The 8,735-nt window shown below is 39.2% G+C and overlaps 1 long non-coding RNA gene across 1 annotated transcript; it reads left to right on the top strand.

Annotated features, from left to right (window-relative positions):
• Window positions 1-4,099: 4,099 nt before the first annotated feature.
• Window positions 4,100-5,696, top strand: LOC143926852 (uncharacterized). The gene is made up of 3 exons (XR_013262149.1): window positions 4,100-4,161; window positions 4,823-4,931; window positions 5,633-5,696. It is a non-coding gene; the product is annotated as an uncharacterized LOC143926852 (long non-coding RNA).
• The last annotated feature ends 3,039 nt before the right edge of the window (window positions 5,697-8,735 follow it).

Here is an 8,735-nt window from a genome sequence, read left to right as displayed (position 1 = left end):
TATAGGTCAGGTGCCCCAAGCCCCCCCCCCCCCCCCTTTTGCTTTGGGGGAAGAGACAAAATTCTCCTCTGTAATATAGATCTATTGCTTCCTAGATAAACCTTGTAAAGGCAGATTGTAGCCCATTGAAAAAAAGAAATGGGGAACCACTATTAGTATAGTTTGAAAAAGAAAGAAAACAAGGTAATATACAAGTTTTTAAAGATATTAATCCTCCCGAACCATGAATGGTGGGCTTGATCATACATTTTAAGATCTTTTATTATACGCTGCATAAGTGGATAATAATTTTCTATATATAGCCTAGTAAGATCCTGTGGAATTTTTATATCCAAGTATTTCAATGTCGAGGTACACATCTTAAATGGACAATTGTTCCTAAGAGCCTTAACTTGATGAAGGGACAAGGAAACATTAAGAATTTCCAATTTAGACAGATTTACCTTAAAATTACTCAGGCCTCCAAAACGGAATTGGAATGGAATTCATACAGAAAAGATGGCATAGAGACATGTGGGTTGGTGACGTAAAGTAGCAAATACAGCTAATTTCGCCTCCTGGCCACTCATTGGTATGCCTCTAATAAAAGGAATTTGTTTAAGTGCCGGTTCACACGGGGCGACTCAGATCAGACTTCAAGTTGCCCCAAGTCACCTCACCAACATGTAGAAAATCAATGTAAGTGAATGAGAGCTGTCTTAATGTACACTACTGAAGTCGCTCTGACTTCAGAAAAGGTTCCTGTACTACTTCAATCCGACTTGTAGGCGACTGGTACCCATTGATTTCAATGGAGGTCACCTCCAAGTTGGATCTCCGTCTATACAGAGGCGACTCAGAATTATCAGCTCTCAAAAAAGGAGTTCCCCTGAGAGCACAGTCTCTGATTGGCCATGGCAAGTCACCTGGCCTGGGGTGACTTAAAGTAGTGTTGCAAGTCGTGTCCAAGTTGCCTCCAAAAGTCGTGTTGCACTTGTGTGAACCGAGCACAAGAGCTGTTACTGGATGTTCCATTACCAAAACAAACAGGGGAGGAGACAGCGGACATCACTGACGTGTCCCATTTTGAATAGGGACATTTGTTGAGAACGACTGATTGATCCATATTCTTGCTCTTGGCTTGGTATAAAGTGCCATATTTTTTTCCTCAATAGGACTGGTCCTAGTCCTATTTTGGTCAGAGTCTGCTTAAGAAACAGCCACTCTGTCGATGCATTTTTCCTGCACTGGAAAAAAACGCTCTAAAAATGCATCAAAAACACTGGAGCACGTTCTTATTTAAAAGGTCAAGAGGAAAAAATAAAAAAATAAAAATAAAATAAAAAGAACGTACAAACCACACATTAAAAAGGGGCATGCAGAAAAGCATCTAGATTACATCCAGACTATGTTGTGAACTGGTCCTTAAATAGAACAATTTTAAACAAAAGTGTTGGCTACACATAATGTCTGATTTGACAGACTCTGCTTGCTCAGCAGGGATTGATCCATTGATCCCCGCTGAGCCAGCCAATGACAAGTCCATCTCCACTCATTGTGTGGGAATGGACTTGTCAGAGCCCCGCTCTCCTCAATGGGGATTGAATGAAAATAGATCTGCCTGGCTGTATTTATCCGATCCAATCCACCAGACGGATGGGAAATAGGGTTTCCATCATCTGCATTTAGTGGATTGGATCAGATGTCAGCAGACATGTCACCAATGACATCCATCACGGTACATGGAGCGTCTGTTCAGGTCCACCTTAAAAACTGACAGGAGGGCCTGAACAGTCCACATGTGTGAAAGAGCCCTAAAGGAAACCCATTTTTAATGCTAAAATCTATCTTGAACAATGCTAGTTGTAGGGCTGTCTGTGGCTTCAATATGTATGAGTGAGGTCCAGTTCACACCACATGCAGTCCATTAGAACATGCTGCATTTTTCATGCACTAGAGTATACTGCAACACTGTAAAATGCATTGAAATGCACTTGAACACATCCTTTTTAAAAAAGGTTAAGAAAAAGAGGAGATGGAAAATGCACTAGACTGTGGCAAAAATACATCATAAATGCATCTAGGCTGCATTTCTATGGTGTGAACTGGTCCTAAAAATAGACTTGAATGGAACTTTTCTGGGTGGTTGTTCCCTTAAATACTTCAGAAAAGTATTTGCACCTGTGTTGGTAAAATTACCTATATGTGTGACGCAATTTCAGATACTAAAAGCCTGTTGAAGCTCCATATGGAACCAAATCAGCTTCCAGGTTTTCTTGCCAAAGCCCATTTTCTAAACACACAGATTCAGAGTGCACCAGTTTTAAAGTTAATGAGCGGCAAAAAAAAAAAAAAAATAAAAAAAAAAAAAAAAAAAAAAATCCAACTACCCATGATATAGTGTTAAAGCAACTAAGAAAAAAAAATATAAATAAAACTACCTGCCCATTGGTATAAGGTATAAAACTCATAACACACTCCATCAAGGAAAACTGTTTGGAGAGAGGATCTGCTGAGTTTTACAATTTTAGTTGTATTATACAATCATGGGGAAGGTTCCACGCCTTGTGTAAGTATACAACTCACGTTTGTGTGCCATTAGATTAGGTCCATCTCATGTATGCTAACATTTATTTTGTATTGAGGATCAGCAATTGTTTAAGTGTTTTAAGCAATGAGATCTTTTAAGTGGCTTTTTTGTGGTTATTTTAGGTTTTCTTCAAGCTTGGATAGCAAATATTTAGAAAATATGTATGTATGTATGTATGCATGCATGCATGCATGCATGCATGCATGCATGTATGTATGTATGTATGTATGTATATTTTTTTATTTCCCCACATTACATGCATATAGTGAAAATGTTCCTTTATATTTGTAGGGGGAGAGGTGGGGGTCCATGTATTTGCTCATCTTTAACCCTTTCATGACTAAGCCTATTTTTGGCATTTACAAGTTAAAATCCATATTTTTTGCTAAAAAATTACTTGGGACCCCCAAACATTATAATATATATTTTTAACAGAGACTCTAGAGAATAAAAACGATTGTTGCAATATTTTATGTCACACGGTATTTGCGCAGCAGTGTTTTAAATGCAACTTTTTGGGAAAAGGGACACTTTCATGAATTAAAAAAAATAAATAAAATTATCCCATTTTTTTTTTGCATAATGTGAAAGATAATGTTACGCCGAGTAAATAGATACCAAACATGTCACTTTATATTTGCATGCACTTGTGGATTGACGGCAAAGTACGGTACCTAAAAATCTCAATAGGCGTCACTTTAAACATTTTTTACGGTTACCAGGTTAGCGTTACAGAGGTGGTCTAGTGCTAGAATTATTGCCCTCGCTCTGACGATCGCGGCAATACCTCACATGTGTGATTTGTCGCAGGGACGGCCGGCACTTTAAATATATTTTTTTTTTTTTATTTATTTTAAAATGACTAAATTGTTTAAAAAAAAATACAATAAAAAAATTTGATCACTTTTATTGCTGTCACAAGGAATGTAAACATCCCTTGTGACAGTAATAGGCAGTGACAGGTACTCTTTATGGAGGGATCGGGGGTCTAAAAGACCCCCCACCCCTCCTTTACACTTCAATGTATTCAGATCGCCGAAAACGGCGATTCTGAATACCGGATATTTTTTAAAAACCGGAGCCATTGGCAGCCGAGTAAACATGAAGTGACGTCATGACGTCGCTTCCGTGTTTACTATGAGGAGACTGGAACGAAGCCGATTACGGCTTCGTTCCTCTCCAGCGGCATCGCACCAGGTATCGGTGCTCCCGATCGAGCGGGAGCACCGGTAAAAGTGGCGGGAGGGGGAACGTTCCCCTCCCGCATTACATCCGAGTGGCTTTTAGCCGCATCGGTTGTTATGGCTGGATAGCTAATCGCCCGCTGAACAAAACGGTACCGGGATGATGCCTGCAGGTGCGGGCATCATCCCGGTATACCCCCGGAAGCTGAGTATGCACATCTGCGTACGCTCAGCGGGAAGGGGTTAAGCTGTTAGTGGAATCAATAATTATTTGCAATGGAAGTTATTATTGTAGAAATCTCTTTATTTTATAATTTGCTTAACTAAAAATGTATTTTTATTACAGATATTACGTGAAGAGGAGAAATTGCCTCGCAGCAGTCTGTTCTACAATGGAGCAGAGAGTTGGTGAGTAAAATTCAATATATTATGTTTTGTAATGAGATTTACAACTTGTCCAAGGGACTAAAGCGGAAGTCAATCTACTTGTCCCTTGTCCTGAAAATCTACTAGTCCTCGCTTTAACTGACAATCACATGGTCGTGTGACGCTAATTACACACCTAATTGTTTACATCATTTCTAAAACTGAATTTTGGACTAATGGCCTGAAAATGATGGAGTGTTGGGCATTGTTTTTTGGCTTTTAGCCTGAATATCAAATATTGAGAAAATATATATTTAATGTATGCAAACTTAACAGAGCTGGTCCTAAAAATAAACTTGAATGGAACTTTTCTGGGTGGTTGTTCCCTTAAATACTTGTGTATAATTCAGAAGAGCATTTGCACCTGTGTTGGTAACATTACCGATACGTGACGCAATTTCAGATACTAAAATCCTGGTGAAGCTCCATATGGAAGCCAATCAGATTCCAGGTTTTCTTGCCAAAGCACGTTTTCTAAACACAGATTCTGAGTGCACCAGTTTTAATGTGCTCTAAAAAAATCCAACTGTACCCGTCAGAGTGTTAAAGCAACAAAAAAAAAAAAAAAAAAAAAAAAAAAAAAATATATATATAAAATAATAAACTACCTGCCCATGGTATTGCTTTTGTCTCTCCCATTCAGAACAAAAGATAAGGTATTAAAGTCATGAAAACTCACTCCATCCAGGAAAACAGTTTGGAGAGAGGAGCTGTTTTTTCTTTACAATCATGGAGAAGGTTCAATGCCTTGTGTAAGTATACAACTCACGTTTGTGTGTGCTATTAGATTATAGCATGTCCATAGCATGTATGCCAACATTTATTTATTTTGTATTGAAGATCAGCAATTGTTTAAGTGTTTTGAGCAATGAGATGTTTTAAGTGGCTTTTTTGTGGTTATTTTAGGTTCTCTTTTAGCTTGGATATGAAATATTTAGAAAATATGTATGTATGTATGTATGTATGTATGTATGTATGTATGTATGTATGTATGTATATTTATTTCCCCACATTACATGCATATAGTGAAAATGTTCTTTTATATTTGTAGGGGGAGGTGGTGGGGGGTCTGTATTTGCTCATCTTTAATCTAATGGCAAGTTTAGGTTTGTCCTTTTTAAGATTTTGGGAGACTGACCAGATTGTATAGTGTATGACTAGCTTTACACACCTAATTGTAAGGATTTGAGACTTTCTAAAACCAATTTTTGAATTAATGGCCTGAAAAGGATGGAGTGTCAGGCAATGTTTTTGCACTGTTTGAAACCATTTATCAATGTACAGTCTTCTCTCCTTTTCTATGCTGGTCTTTCCAAATCGCTTTCAAAAAAAAAAAAAAAAAAATGTATGTGTATATGTATATATATATATATATATATATATATATATATATATATATATATATATATATATATATATATATATATATAATTTTTTTTTTTTTGCTTTTCAGGGTAAGGAGGACTCCTTTGGAGTGTCAAATGTGCTTTAAAGTGGATACTTGCCTTTCCTTTTCAGGGTAAGTACGACTCATCTGGTTTGTCCAATGCGCTTTAAAGTGGACACTTGCCTTTCCACACATCTGAGGAGGGCGTATATGAGAGATGCCCCTTAGGAGGAAATAAAAAGCAGCCATTGCTGGTGCTCGGGAAAAACTATTAAAAAGATGCAAACGTTGTGGTCCCTTACACACAATTGAAGAAAAAAATAAAATATGGTCCGGGACTCTGGAGAGGAGGGCGGCGGGGACGTGCCAAGCAGATGAACTGGCTCAGGTAAGTAAAATGGGGGGGGGGGGGGAATCCAGTTAAGATGGATCGCATAGGGAACCAGTCATTTATACACGCAAGTGCTCCCAATGTCAGAGCATTGGTCATACCAGTGGGACCCCACTGGTATGATATAAACAGGACACACCATCATCACCTATACATTACAATCAGTGTACACACATAGGCCCTTACCATACAAAGCAAATTGCATTTCTACAGGTTTTTTATGTAACTTAGTTTTGTGAATTATTTACATTCATGTTACAGTTTTACATTCAGGAGGGATAGAGTAGAATCACAATAGACAAATGAAAAGTATGGACAAACAGGAGGTTGCAAAATAATTTAGGTTAATTTATTGTTTTTGCTAAATAAGTTGTAGCTGTGTTTATTTAGATAGGAAACAAATCTTTTTTAGGATTCTCTCTCTCTATATCTACATTTCCACAAATCAATTTGTATGCTAGTAAATACTAACATTTTCGGTCTTGTCTATTTCAGATCAACAAAGCTTGTCTGAGGGGAGAGACCAGGACAACCTACCTCACTCTCCAGTGCTGTCACATAGGCACAATGATGCAGAGCTGTCTGCACTCTTCTCCCCATGTAAGGAAGAAGAAGTGGACCAACTGCCTGTTCCCAATACTGCCCCAACAGGCACCACTCCAGCCAGCAGGATGGAGGAGCTGCTGCAAGTTAGTCACTTCTACAGAGAGTCTGACCAGGGCTGTTGATCAAACGAGAGCTGAATTACACAATCGCTTTAAACTGAGTTGAATCCTTGAAAAGATCCAAAAGGGCAGACTGAAAAACTCATGCGGTACCCACCAGTGGCGACTCTAGGAGCAAAATATCGGTGGGACACAAGATACTCAGTCAAAACTGGGGGGCACTAATTTTCCACCACAAAAAGATATACAATATATAAATATGCATGCATGCCAGAAACTTGTGCAGATACAGACACTGCCCCTTTTGCATCATCCAGGAGAAAACTGCTCTGCATGTTTTCTGGGAGTGTCCCTTTGCCCAGGGCCTGTTGAGGGCTCTCGAACCTGAACTCAAAGTTTTTATTCCACATACTGCCATCACACACTTGTGTTGAACAGACTCTTTTGTGGAACTCATTCACAGGAGGACAGTGATAGTGCCTGGCGGGTGCTGTGTTGCTTTAAGGACGCTGTTTGGTATGCCAGAAAGCGCCTCATTCACCAGAGGGAGAGGATATCCATAGAGGACTGCTGCAGACTCGTTCACAGTCTGCTCAGATACTGTCACTTGATGGACTTTACGGAGGAAGAGTAGGTCTGAAGATTTTCCCCTCCCCCCACCACTATGTATCCTTTGGCAGGTCAATGAAGCTTTGGGCCTGTGAACTTTTTCCCCTCCCTACCCCATCATACCTGTTGCTCATTGAAATGCCATTCGAATTTAACTATGCCAGTATGACCTGTTTTTTTGTAAAGCTTTCAGGGCAACGCGGCGTCATGCATGATGTGATGTTTCAGGGTATTATTACTCTGCGCAACACATCAGGCATCATACCGCAGCATAAATGTAGTTTGTATGCTTGGAACTGTATTATGTAGTGTATTTATGCGCTGCGTCGCAGTACAGAGTGGAATGTACCCTGTTCAAAGTATTTGTTTTTTTGTATATTTTCTTGCAAAATAAAAGTAGACAAAAAAAAATAAAAAAATAAAAACTGTAATTAACCTGTCTTACTTAGGAGGATAACTTTGTGCTTTTTTTTTTAAATAGGAATTCCTTTAAAACAGACAAGACAAAGAGGGTACTTGGTTATCCAACAGTTGGTCCAGATGTCAAGTCATCTATTCACAAGATACTTTTGTGAGATAATGTACATACAGCTGCACCACAATTTTTGTAAATATTTTATCATTTTTTATGTTGTCGCAAAGCGTAATTTCTTCAGTGTTGTCACATGGAAAGTAGTAAGTGTACAGCTTGTATAACAGTGAATTATTTTGAGTGGCCAGCAAATATACAAACAAACAGTCATTAATGTCTAAACTGCTGGCAACAAAAGCGAGTACACCCCCAAGCAAAATGTCCCAATTAGCCATTTTCCCTCCCCATTGTCTTGCGACTCAGTGTTAAAAGGGCTCAGGTGTGAAAATTTGTGTAATCCCTCTCATACTGGTTACTGGAAGTTCAACATGGCACTTCATGACAAAACTGAGGATCTGAAAAAAGGATATGTTGCTCTACATAAAGAGGTTTTAGGCTATAAGATTGAAAAGACCCTGAAACGGAGCTACAGAACAGTGGCAAAGACCATACAGTGGTTTAACAGGACAGGTTCCACTCAGAACAGGCCTCATCATGGTAGACCAAAACCAAAAAAGTTGAGTGCACATGCTCAGCATCATATCCAGAGGTTATGCCTCTGGGAAATGGACATAGATTTCTGCAGAGGTTAATTCGGTTGGTGGGGGAAATCAGCCTGTCATTGTTCAGACCATACAATGCATCACATTGGTCTGCATGTTGGTCGTTCCAGAAGAAAGCCTCTTCAAATGATCATGCACAAGAAAACGGCAGTTTGCTGAAGATGAGCAGACTAAGGACATGGATTACTGAAACCATGTCTTGTGCTCTGATGAGACCAAGATACATTTATTTGGTTTAGATGGTGTCAAGCATGTGCGATGGCAACCAGATGAGGAGCACAGAGACAAGTGCGTCTTGCCTACAGTCAAGCATGGTGGTGGAAATGTCATGGTTTGAGACTGCATGAGATCTTACAGCAATGGGGAGCTA

This window comes from Lithobates pipiens, unplaced genomic scaffold (genome assembly GCF_037356315.1).
Source record: "Lithobates pipiens isolate NorthernLeopardFrog02 unplaced genomic scaffold, aLitPip1_a1.2 Scaffold_23, whole genome shotgun sequence".
Classification (NCBI taxonomy): domain Eukaryota; kingdom Metazoa; phylum Chordata; class Amphibia; order Anura; family Ranidae; genus Lithobates; species Lithobates pipiens.
The sequence above is the reverse complement of the archived record's forward strand: the minus strand, read 5'-3'. Positions and strand labels throughout refer to the sequence as shown.